At 44.4% G+C, this 13,364-nt stretch overlaps 1 non-coding gene across 1 annotated transcript; it reads left to right on the top strand.

The window, feature by feature from the left end:
* Positions 1 to 10,909: 10,909 nt before the first annotated feature.
* On the top strand, positions 10,910 to 10,970 carry LOC111724335. The gene has a single exon (XR_002772649.1). It is a non-coding gene; the product is annotated as a U7 small nuclear RNA (small nuclear RNA).
* Positions 10,971 to 13,364: the final 2,394 nt, after the last annotated feature.

Below are 13,364 nucleotides of genomic sequence, written 5' to 3'. Positions count from 1 at the left end.
GGCTTGAGAGCACAGAGAAACAGTCATTCTAGCCTGTTGGCAAGAGGGAGCCATGGAGAACTTTCCCCAAGAATCCAAGAATCAAGGAGTGATTCTTGATCAGAATTGGATTTCAGGATGAGGCTCTGGCCTTGTATAGAACAGGTTGAATGGAGGGACCCAGGAGGATGGAAGCAGGGAGACCAACTGGGAGGCTGTTAACAGCCTGGGGCTCACATCAAAGCTCGAGGAGATGGCACATCCAACTGAGGGATATCTCTTCTGATCCCACAAGAGTGTCTTTATACTAGGTGAGTTGTGGCACTCATGGTGTCTGGGTTTGTGCCACACAGGTGGTGAGACAGGCCAGAGCTAGCTGAACAGGCATCAGGGAACTCAGCAAACCGACTGTTACAAACCCAGGCCATTTCCCTGACCTAAGTGCCTAGTTACCTACCCTTTGGGGCCTCTTCAGATTAGAATGAATACGAGAGGGGCAGAAATGCCCTGTAATCCATGAGCATTAAAGGGATCTGGTCTCCTGGGAAATCGCTGGGGCCTTCCTTGGATCTGGCTCCTGTGCTAACATTGCCTTCCCTGCAAGTGGGACCCCCTCAAATGGAAGCAATCAGAGGTTAGGCTGAGCCAGAGCTGCTCTTCCTTGAGCTGTGCACTTAGTGACTTGGTTGTAAGTGTTGACACAGTTCCAACTATGTCATTTCTCTTTTTTCCCCTTTTCCTGCTGGGATAAAGGATTATTTTTCTGGCACCCAGAAGATGAAAGATGAAGTCACATGGACAAAAACTGGATGCCTATAGTTTAGTAGAAAGAGTCCAGGGCAGGCAGGGAGCCAGGAGCCCTGAGTCCTTTTCTGGCCTTGTTGCTGACCAGCTGCATCAACTTCAGCTTTGGTCTGCTTGTCTGTATGAGAAGCTTGGACTTGGTGATTGTGAAGGCCTCTTCCAACTTATACACGGAGTCTTAGTGCCAGGAAAAGCAGGTTCACTGCTCGTGGTTAAGGAGAAGTGTCTTGACCATTCCAGGTCTCTTGAGTGAGAACATATGAGTACAGGTTAAGGGCTCAGGCTCTGGGTTTGAAACTTGACTCTATAACAAACAAGTTGTGGCCCTGGACAAGTTCTTTAACCTGTCTGAGCTTTAATGTCCTCTTCTATAAAACAGGACCCAAATACATACTTTGGGGCTAAGATAAGCCTTCCACACATGATCCTTTGAACACAGAACATGGCACACATGAAGCCCACAATGGATGATGGTGGTTGACATTGGTGATGGTGGTGAAAAGGTTAGAAGTGGGACAAGGCATCCGAGTCTGGATGTGAAGGGGTTCCTGGCACCTCCTGTGTCTGTTCTTTCCCCCGTGGAGTTGGATCACCATCTGCCCCACAGTCCTCTTTGTCCTCTTTATTGCTGAGTTGAAGCTCATCAATGGGGAAACCATAGAGTTCCTAGGCACGAAGAGAAATATACCAGTTTGCTTTTCATGTTAAAGAATCAGTCCACATGTGCTGTATAAAATCGGAAAATAAGGGCAAGATACAGAGATGATAAAAGCATACTTCCACTTGGTAGGCCAAATAATGCTCCCCTCCCCCACTCCCAAAAGAGGTCCATGTCCAAATCCCCAGAACCTGTGAATATGTTACCTTACATGGTAAAAAGGACTTTGAAAGTATAATTAAATTAAGGACCTTGAGATTATCTTGGATTATCTGGTGGGGCAAATGTAATCAACAGAGTTCTTGTAAGGGGAAGTCAGGAGAGTCAGAATCTTAGAAGGTGATGTGATGATGAAAGCCAAGGGAGGGAAGGGTATGTGCTATTGAAGCAGAGATCTGGGTGACGTGGAGACCCGAGCCAGGGAACACAGGTGGCCTTAGGAGATGGAAAACTCAAGGAAATGAAGTCTCCCCTAGAACCTCCAGAAAGGGATTAATTTTAGCTCACTGAAACTGTTTTCAGACTTCTGACTTCCAGAACTAGAATATAATAAATTTGTCTTGTTTCAAGCCACTAAGTTTGTGGCAATTTATGACAGCAGCAAAAGGAAACTAAAACATGCACCTACCCCGAGATCACACTCCAATTTAGCAGATGGATCCGTATCCGTCTAGATTCTATACACAGGTGCATGGCTGTTTCTCAGTTTAGCCAACCACGAGATTATACATCCTCTTTTGTAATCTAATTTTTTTCTGTCAACAATCTCTACTTTTCTATTTAGCAATTTTTCTTCCCTTCTAAAAGTCAGATCATATTTAAATTTCCCCAGCTGACCCTAAAATGCCCATGACAGGTGCATTACACATTTCATGAAGGCCATTGCTATGGCCTTCAAATCTTTGTAATTTAATATGCCCAATTTTGATGTCACTTGCTGAAGAGAGCGGAGATGGGGGGGAGGGTGTCCTGCAGGACATCCTGCAGTCTGCTCACTTCTTTGTGGTGTTGTTTAGAGTGTTCCTCTATCCCCTGTATTTCTTATAAACTAGACATGACATCTAAGGTCTTAACAGATTCAATTATGTGCATTGGGCCACGACACAGCATAAGTGATGCTATGTACTTGATGTGGCATCACATTGTTTCTAGTTGTCCTGGTGGACTATTTGCTTTTCTAGGGACTATTCCTAGGGTCAGTGCACCAAGACTTAGGTGGGGTTTAGAAGCATCAGGAGAACAAGTGATTCACTCTAATTCTGGGGGATCCAACTGCTATTAGAAGCACAACTTCCAGAAACCACTTAAATTCAAGGCAACTCATTTGCTAGACTAATGGAGCAGAGCTGCAAATCAACTCCAAGGGAGGGCAAACAACAGGAAACACAAACTCGCCGACCACATTCCGACTCATAAATTACTGGGACAGAGCTTGGAGAAAACAAGCAGGTTCAATTTCAACAGACCTGTGCCTACTAGATGTACCAACATCTGACTGTTCAGACATCATTAAAATACATTGCACCCAATATGTTTACACACAGTCATCTATTTTACCTGGGGAGGTCATTCATCTGCCTGTCAATTTAAATGGATTTCTATATATAAGTGACTGTCTAATGTGTTGAGAACTTTTGAGGAGAAACTTGTAGTACCAGCATATTAGAAAAATGCAAATTACCTAAAGCCTCATGAAAGGAAACCATCTGTACTGGAATCAAATGAGGAATGACAATATGTTTTGTTCAAACTATTTCTATTTTAAGCTATTGTTGTTAGTAGACTACCAGCAATAATAATAAAAGCATCATGAAGGGGTTATAGGTAAACCTTCTGAAATTAGCATGAATTTCTTGGCTTTTGGTTCACATAGTGCATTTGGATCCGTGTCTGCATGTGTGTGCGTGCGTATGTGTGTGCTTTCCACGCACCCATCCAAACATTTCTCTCACGTAGCTAAATGTACGGATGAGAGCACAGAACCTGAGCCAGTCTTTTGGTTTATGTCACTTACAGGAGATTATAAACTCTAATTCGAGTTTTCCAAAGTTTGACCAAACCTGAGGCACTTTCAGCAGGAATATAGGATTTCGAGAGCTCATTGCAATGAGTGATAGGAAACACTCTCTGTGCGGTGGGTGGGGGATGCTTGCTCTTTCTCTCCTCACCCCTAAGGCCTAAAATTTAGATCAGTCTTAGAGAGAAACGTGTAGAATAAAAATGCATGCTTTTGGCAGAGTCCAGAAAACAATAATGCTATGATTTTACCATTTAGGAAAAAAGATAGACAGGCGAAACTGTGCAGTAGTTCAGTGGTTAGGGCACAAGCCACATACACCAGGGTTGGTGGGTTCGAAGGCGGCCTGGGCCTGCTAAACAAACAAACAAACAACAACAACAAATATCCGGGTGTTGTGGCAGGCACCTGTAGTTCCAGCTGCCAGGGAGGCTGAGGCAAGAGAATCGCTTGAGCCCAAGAGTCTGAGGTTGCTGTGAGCTATGACTTCACAGAACTCTACAGAGGGTGATGAAGTGAGACTCTCTCAAAAAAAAAAAAAAAAAAAGAAAGGGAAAACTGTGGAAATTTACAGTAGAACCTTTGTAAGTTGACCACCCATGGCACTGTAACAAACTGGTCAACATCTGAAGGTGGTCAACATAAGGAACGAGGCCTGCTCTGCTGATATGTACATATGGTGCATGTCTGGCCAATGAAGATTAGGTCAACTTAAGGAGGTGGTCAGTGTGGGGAGGCGGGTAACTATAGAGGCTCTACTGTGTAGGAAGAGAATGAAACCAAGTGAAGAATGCTGGATAGATTTTCATAAAGAACTTTTCTAAAAGACACTGGGAGACGCTGTGCCCCTCAAATCTCCATGCGGCTCTTTAGCATGAATTAAAGATGTGGTGAGTCTATGAATGGACGTCGCTGGCTTAATGAGAGCACCAGATGCACACGTTTAGGAAATGTAAAGAAAGCGGAACCCTTGTAAAATTTTATATATTATCCCTCTCACTGAAATATGAAAAACAGATTAGAAGGGGAAAGGAAAAGTTCTTCTATAAATAAATTTGAAGAAACACTGGACTGAAAGGAGACACTTGTTTAAATACAACGCCTAAAAGAGAAAAATCATCAAATAAACAAGAATCCTCACTTTTCTACAGAGCAGCTCAAACATTTTGAACCACTAGAATCTGAAGCAGAATGTCCTCCACCCCGCCCATGGAGAAGGCCTTTCTGAGCTCAGTCTCCTTTGGCAATCACATTTGTTAGAAATAATAAATAAGAAGAGCTGTGGGTCTGGAGGCTTCTTGCAAAGACTCATGGACAGTATAAAGACGTTTTTATCAACTGTCTATTGAAATCTATAGGTTTATGTCTGGCCCAAATCTTTGAATGACTTGTTGCTTTTCTTAGCCTACTTTTTTCTTCCTTCTGCTTTCAATGCATCTTGGATCTTTGCTGCTTTCAAATCATAAACATTTTGCCATTTGCAGGGCTGTCATTGAACTATTGAGAGAAATGCGCCTGTGGGCTAGAGAACCCCTATCAGAGGCCTGGCTGAGAATCCGCAGAGCATGTGCCTGCTACCTTTAACCTTGAGGAATCTAACTGCAAAAAGGGAAAAAGCAGGCTCAGCGCCTGTAGCTCAGTGAGTAGGGCGCCAGCCACATACACCGAGGCTGGCAGGTTCGAGCCTTGCCTGGGCCTGCTAAACAGCAATGATAACTGCAACCAAAAAATAGCCAGGTGTTGTGGTGGGCACCTGTAGTCCCAGCTACATGGGAGGCTGAGGCAAGAGAATCTTAAGCCCAAGAGTTTGAGATTGCTGTGAGCTGTGACACAACGGCATTCTATTGAAGGTGACATAGTGAGACTCTGTCTCAAAAAAAAAAAGGTAAAAATGTGAGAAAACACATTCAATGTGTGCTAAAACAAAAATTACTGCTCTGTGTTCTTGGGAGAGAAACCCACAAACACTAGCGACAGGCTGTTTCCCTTAGACTCGATGTTGTTTTTAAGAACCACAGAAGGATTTGAACTTGAAACACTGGGCAGGAGAGCTGGCAGGGCAGAATGGAGGGACAAGCCCAGGTCTGGGCATCTGGTGTTTGGGATTTGATCATTTGCAAATTGTATTCACTTGGGCAAGCCATTTGGGAATGACAAGCCTGTCTCTTTAAGCCAGTCCTTATACAGAGTGCTGTGTGGATCCTGGAGAATCGTCCAGAACCCTCTATCCCCATCCTTGCTTGTTCCTCACTGGTTCTCAGTTGGTCTCATCCAAACCCAGTTTGGAGTCAACTCGGTAACCCCAGCTTTGGTCTTGGCTGAGCCTTCTGGAAAGGTGTTGGTTAGACTCTCTGAGGTGATTGTGCCTGGCCCTTGGTTCTCTCCTTCCACACACTTTGGCTCATGTCCTGACTCTCAGCCTCTCCAATTACACCGAGTTGGAACTCTCCACGTGCTGGCACTGCTAGTGAGCTCCCCACCCCCACCTGCTACTTGGCAAATTCTAGCCCTCTGGGAAGGTAGCTTAGTAACGTTAGCTAACGTTTGCAGTACCGGGGCTTTACTGAGAGCTTTCTGTGTGTTACCTCACTTAATCTCATAAAGCCCTAAGAGGCAGATATTATTCTCTCTCCTTTACAGAGAAGGAAACTGGCATAGCGAAGTGAACTGATCTTCCCAAGGTCCCAGAGCTCATGCTGGGTGGAGCTACTATTTGAACCTAGGTCAGGGGCCGCAAACTTCTTCAGGAAAGGGTCAGATAGTAAGCATTTTAGGCTTGGAGGGTGATCTGTCTCCGTCATAGCGACTAGACTCTCCTACTGAGCACAAAAATGGTGATAGATAGTATGGAAACAAATAGGTAGGGCTATGTCCCAATCAAACTTCATCTACAGGCATTGAAATTTGAATTTCAGATAATTCTCATGTGTCACTACATACTATTATTCCCTTGATTTTTATAAATCACTTAAGACTGTAACTTGCAGGCCATACATAAACAGGTGGTCAGGCAGATTTGCTCAGTCCCTGACCTAGGGGGTCACTTCTAGAACTCATGCCCTTCACTCTCACAGCGAACTGCCTCCCAGTTGTTCTGTTATCATCCCCTTTTACAGATGAGGAAACTGAGGTCAAGCAGAGCTGGCAAAAAGAGGGCAGTGTAAATGCAGGCCTCTGACATCCAAAGTCTGGACTGCGCCTCTCTGTTATGGGAAAAGGATAGGCCATAAACACAAAGATCAAATGAGATCATGTACTTGGCACACATAAAAAAAATACACATTAAAGATTTTTAAAAAGTGTACAAAAGCTCTTACAAACTATAAAATATATACAATTGAGCTTAGGTTTGAAAACAAATATCCTAGTGGAAAGTGGTCACAGTTTTCATTCATTTTATAAGCATTTGTCTAGAGCCTGGTTTGTGCCAAGTGTGGTGGGCTCTTGTAGCTATGGAGATGGTGGGTGAGAGTACTTGGTTTAGTGGGGAAAGTCAGACATGCTTGTAGCTATGGTGATGGCAGGTGAGAGTACTTAGTTTGGTGGGGAAAGTCAGACATGCTTGTAGCTATGGAGATGGCAGGTGAGAGTACTTAGTTTGGTGGGAAAGACAGACATGCCCATAAATGATTTGGATCCAAAGGGTTAATAGCTACCATGGGTGGGGTGCAGGTGGTAGAACTATAGCCATGTTCTGGGGTTTAAGGGGAGGCCATGCATGCAAGCTGGGAGTTTTGCAGCAAAGAGAGAAGAGACTTCTGGGCTGAGGGAAGAGAACATGAGGTAGAGAGGATCAGAGTGGCTGTGGTGTAAGAGAAGAAGTGGAGAGTGGCAGAAATGAGGCTGAGAGGAAGGCAGAGAGGCTAGATGAGGCCTTCGAGCCTGTGCCAAAGCCCTAGAATTGATCCTCTGGGATCCAGGATGTGCACTAGGAGAACTCACACTGGGAGGTATACTGAGAAGTACACAAAGCCACAGGATAAAGATGAGGCAGATTTCTAGGGCAATACTTTTACTTAAAGGTTTTTAGATTAAAATCATTGTTAAAAAGCCTGTATTAAAATTTAAGATAAACCATGAGGTTTCCAAGAAATTCAAAGTTGATCACTTTGAGTTCCACCTCATCCCTTCCGAACTCACCTGCTCGAGAGGGCAAAGAGGGAAGGTCAGCCAGGCCAGTGGAAAAGGAAGAGACACTGAAAATTGTTAACAGGACAGCGACGTAGCTGGATTTGTGTTTGTAGAATTATGACACTGGGGCTGGCCAGGAAAGATAGGAGGGACAGTGTCAGAGGTCTGGAGAGCATCTGGAGGCTCCTGCAGGAACCCCGACAGGGGCAGGTGGAGAGTCTAACAGTGAAGAGTCTAACACAGGGGGAGTTGGCTTGGGTCTGTGAGTGTGCATTCTGGTTCCATGGGGAAGCAATGAAAGAGAAAGGAATATTTGTTTGGGAGTCAAAAGACCAAGACTTGAACTGTTGCTTTTGACTCGTTGTGTGACCTCGGGAGAAGCGCTCAGCATTTTACTTTTCTCATCTTCCCAATGAGGAGAACTATACCTGTCTTGGTTACCTCTAGGAGTCTTTGCTGGGATTGTCTAAGACGATGTCTGCAAGAGCTCTCTGTACAAAGGGCTTGAGCATCAGTGGTGATTTCCAGGGAACAAAAGGCCAGCGCTCTTTCTGCTTGGTGACCTCTCCAAGAAAAGGCAATTGCTATTTTTCCCCCTTCTTCAGCTGTTGGAGCTGTGGATCAATTGCAACCAGGCTAAACAAAAAAAGGTAGTCATACATGATCAGCAAAATGGTCCAAATGATGTCATCCATCAAGATGGACATCGCAATTTGCCAACTATTTTCTCATAAATCAAACCGTGGTCCCTCAAGGAAGAGGGGCAGGGCTGGAGGAGCCAGCATGGCAGCCCTTATCGGCAGACCAGACGCAGGGAAGCGCTCCCTTAAGGATACAGTAATTATTTTCACTCGATGGGAAATAAAGAGGGCACCATGGGAGGGAGCACTGGAGAGTGTCTGCCTCACTTCATTACTGCTCCCCAGGCAAGGGACACAACATATGCTTTTCATTGGGAAGCCAATAATTTTGAATCGTGGGACAGGTGAAAACTTAAATGACATTTGCAAACCTTGATTTATTTCTCTGCTTAACTCCGGAACATGCTTTAGACTCAGCTCTATAAGTTTCCATAGATTAGTGGTCAATGTCAAGTATTTTCAATGACATAGTCAAGCGTTTCCTGTCCCTATCAGTTAATTAAATATTTTCAGTACTAATCTCTTCTTATTGGAAATGGTTTCCCTTCTTTTGCTTATGGGTTTGGAAAACAACTGAGATGAAGCATGTGCTTTATTGAAAACAAAATAACAAAAATAAAAAAGAATACTTTTTTCCCCCATGTGCTATTTTACTTGCTGGAAATCTCATTAAAAGTTATTTATGAGCTGTTAGGGATCCCATAAGGATTACACCTAATTCAGCCTGTAAAGCTTTTGAGTTTCTTTTACATGAAGGACCTCCTTCCCCATTATTCTCCTTTCGTTGGCACCCAAATAAATACTGGAGATTAACTTTTCGGCAGAACAGGGTCCTCCGTCCCTAACCTCACGTCACCCAGACAAAGTTTGGGCCTTTCTCCCCTTTCTGCTGGACCCACTCTGATACGATCAGGGTCAGAGGCTAAACTAGTGACAATTGATAAATTATCGTTTTTGTTCTTATAAATGTTACCGTGAAGATGGCGTAGCTGTAGGTATCATTTACCTCTTGGGGGTTTGTAGTCTTTGCAGTTGACCGTGTAGTTAGTCCTATTCTCTTCTACACCTCCTCCCCTAATTCCATCTGAAATAAGAAACCCAAATTTTGTCAGAATGAGTAATCTCACAGTCCCTTTATAGGGCCTCTATGCCTGGTTTTTGTTTTTTTTTCTTTTTTTTGCTACTTCTCAAAACCCGTTCTCAGACAGCAAAGATTGAACTGCCAAATGAGGATATTTTTTCTTTTCATTTTCTTCAATAAACTACCCCAAATAAAAATGCATTTGATTTCCAAAGCATGTGCTTCATGTTCATCATTTTTAAACTCAGAGAAGAATGTAGTCACTTACATAGCTGAATATTCAAAATTGAATTTGAGCAGGTAGAAAATTGGCATAAAAATTTACCAGTAATAAGAACATCATGTGCCTGGGGTACAGAATCTGCATGTAAGTGTTAGCTGTTACTATTTTTATCAGTGCTCCTACCATCTTTTCTAGCAAAAACCTCAACCCATGGATTGCTCATTTCTCTCCAGGTATTTTCATATTCCCCACACACCAGCTCATCTCGCGAGCTGAAACCCGAGGCACCAACAATTCCATGTCCACACTGATGGACTGAGTATACGCCTGGAACATCACCCTGGGCCCACGTGAATAGCCAGCAATGGTATCTTCGTGGCTTATGATATTTTTCCCTCTTGGATCTCAAGACTGAAACTCTGGCCTCATGCTTCTCCATTTGAGCAACAGTTGGTCCTACCCAAAGGAGACAAATAAGAAGGCAATAGCTGCATATTTTTAGAAGAGAGTATATTTTTCCTTAATCTCTACCATCTGGAGAATTTTAACATTCTAGATTCTTTATGGATCTACCTAAGAGGTCAGTTTAATTTTTTAAGAGTCATTTAAACATCCTGACTAACCTTGTAAGCCCCCAAACAAGACATGCTTCTTGGGCTAGACCTGGGGGAACCATATGGTTTGTTTGTATGTTTAGTCTAGTTTAGTGGATCTCCAGTGAGTCTGCAGCTGAAAAAGAGTGATGCCTGCATCCCTCTGACCTGTCTTCCCCATCCCCAGCGATGCTGTTTGATTTCACTTGAGAACAACCATCTAGGACAGTGGTTCTCAGCCTTCCTAATGCCTCCTAATGTCACAACCCTTCAATACAGTTCCTCATGTTGTGGTGACTCCCAACCATGAAATTATTTTCGTTGCTACTTCATAACTGTAATTTTGCTACTGTTATGAATCATAATGTAAATATCTGATATGCAGGATGTATTTTCATTGTTACAAGGGTCACGACCCACAGGTTGAGAACCACTGATCTAGGACAACCTGAGTCTGAGGATAAAGACGGGCCCAGATGTTACTGTGGTCGTTACCCTCCCAGAGTTCTCAGGGCTCTGCCTCTGCTATTATCACAAGCAGAGTGAAGCTGGGGGCTCAGACTTACCTCTGACTCCTTACGGTTGTTACTCATTCACTCCTAGTGTTACGGGTTGAGTAGGGTCGACTTCCACTCCCTGAGAGAAAAAAAGATGGTAAAGTCCTAACCTCCAGTGCCTGTGAATGTGGCCGTATTTGGAAATAGGGTCTTCACAGGCAATCAAGTTAAGGTGCAGTCATTAGGGTGAGCCCTAATCTAAAGTGATTGTTCTTTATAAAAAGGATACATTATAGCTCTTTCAGAATTTTTCTGGTAGGTTTTCTGACTTTTACTGGAAACCATCCACCCATAAAAGGGGCAAATTTGGACACAGAGACAGACAGGCACGCAGGAAGAATTCTGTGTGAAGATGAAGGCAGAGACTGGAGTGATGCTTTGCAAAAGAAAGAACACCAAAGCTGGCCAGCAAACTCCCAGAAGCTAGGACAGGGGCCTGGAACAGATTCTCCTTCATAGTTCTCAGAAGGAACCTACCCTCCCCATGCCTTGATCTTGAACTTTTAGAGCCCAGAAGTGTGAGACTATAAATTTCTGGTGTAAGCCACCCAACATGGTAGCCCTACCAAACCAATACCGCTGGCAATTCAATTCAGCACACTTTCAAGATCCAGGCACATGAAACTTCCTGAGACTGGGCTTCAGCCTGGGTCAAGTGCAATCCATCTTAAAGAGGGTCCAACAATCCAGTTAGCTCTGATAGTAGCAATGTAAGGACGTCAAGCAGGTGGTGGCATTAGATCTGAGCTTTGGAGAAGAATTTTCTTTGAAAAGAGTGAAGGGAAGCAAAGATATTCCCAAGGTAGGCGTTGTCTCAGTAGAGCGTATGGGGTCTGAAAGAAGGCAAGACTGGACAGTGTCCACCTTGGAATCGGTAACATGTGTCCCCCAAGACCTTGTATACGTGTGTCTTGTGTGTGTTGCATGCACGTGTGCATTGTATACACAGACATTGTGGAGATTGCTCGCACTGGGGAACTTGTCTCATCAGTGTAATTTCTCTAGACACACACAAGCCTTGCTGCTCCACACACTGTCTTAAATCACCCACCCCAGGAGTGCTCCTATGTACGTACATGTGTGTGCATTTGGGGCTGAGAGTTGGGCCAAATTAAAAACAACTTAAGACAAAAAGTGAACATTCACAGAGATCACATTCTGAATGAAACACTCAGTTAAATCATCTTTAATTATACCATTGACTCAGTAGACGTCAGAGGGAGATGTTGCAGTTGGAGTCCACATGCTGACCACACCACACTGCTCACTGGCTCGTGCTCCCAGGGAGGGGTGTGGCTGGAGACGGGGGGGCTGAAGACCAACTTGAAGCAAACGGACATCGTTGCCTGACTGGTGCAGGGACGCAGCGGGTTAGAGCCACTGCAGAGGTCCATCCACGTGTGGGCACATGGCTGCCTGCCAACTGTTTCCAGTCCCAGGCCCCCTTGGGGGTCCCTGATGGGCAGGAAAATCCAGTCAGAGGAGCGTGTGCCCTCCTAGTGAAATCAGCTTTGTTCTTCTACTCAAGAATTCCAGGGGAAAGCAGAGAAGGGAAAGGGAAAGAAACGTACCGAGTTTCAGCATATGAGCAGCATTTGCAATGTAATCTATGCGTTCTGAGCCAAGTCACTGTATACGCTCTGGGGAGAATTACAAATAAATGACGAAACGTTTTGAAACATGGCTTATACCTAATTAATCATGGAACTTAAAGAACAAAGAACGCATTTCTTCAAAGTTTTCAGCATTTTCCCTATTAAGTGGAGAGGGTGGGGGAAGGGCAGGGGATCTCTGTGCCCCATCATGGATACGCTACGCACTTCATTTGGGGGAAAGAATCTCTTAATCTTCTTTGGCCTCCTGCAACCTCTGAATCCTTACATCTTTAATACTTCATGTCGAGCATTTTCATATTAAAGGAACTGAAAGTTTCCAGATCATGAAATATTCCTCAGCTTTTTGTCTCTTGATCCCTCAGCCCAAACAATACCGGTTTGAGAGATTATGAGATCACCAGGCATTTCTTAAGTACCCATGATATTGTGCCCTGGGACTCTTGTGTCCTTTTCATATGCCGCCGCCACCCAGAGACATCTGTGGGCACATCCCGCTTTGAAGGCGAAGCTTTAAGGCCCAGCTTTTGTGTTGCGGCCATGTCGTTCCACACGTCCTCAGACTCAGGAGCCTTGACGCCCCCGTTCATAAACTGGGGGTCCTGCTAGATAGCTACCTGATTTATTCTGAATAGTAAGTAAAATAACACCACTTAGCCTGATGCCTGAACATAACTGCTCAATAAGGGAGCATGTGACTGAATTTTCCGAACGCATTTTCATTCGCTCCCTATCGTGGATTTGACGGAGTTGCCATTGTGCTTGGCCAGCTGGGAAACTTCTTTCGAGCTCTTTCTGGCCAGTGGCAGACAGTGAGGTCGGAAGTGATGTTGCACCTGACAGCCAGTGCTCAGCGTTCCTCTGGGAAGCCAGAGCTTCTCTCTCCCCCTGAGTTTTCCCAAGCTACCCCATGAGCTAGTTATGGACAAAACTTAGGAACTGGAGGTGAGCGTGAATTCCGCTCCAAGCAGCGTCACTTATACACTGCATGGGTTTGGACAAGCTGACTGGGCTGCTTCGTTATAGGTTCTCACTTCCCCTTTGTTGAAAAGGAAGCAAAAAGAATA

Source organism: Otolemur garnettii, unplaced genomic scaffold (genome assembly GCF_000181295.1).
Source record: "Otolemur garnettii isolate 467f Iridium unplaced genomic scaffold, OtoGar3 scaffold00021, whole genome shotgun sequence".
NCBI classification, from domain to species: domain Eukaryota; kingdom Metazoa; phylum Chordata; class Mammalia; order Primates; family Galagidae; genus Otolemur; species Otolemur garnettii.
This window is presented reverse-complemented; position numbering and strand designations above follow the sequence as displayed.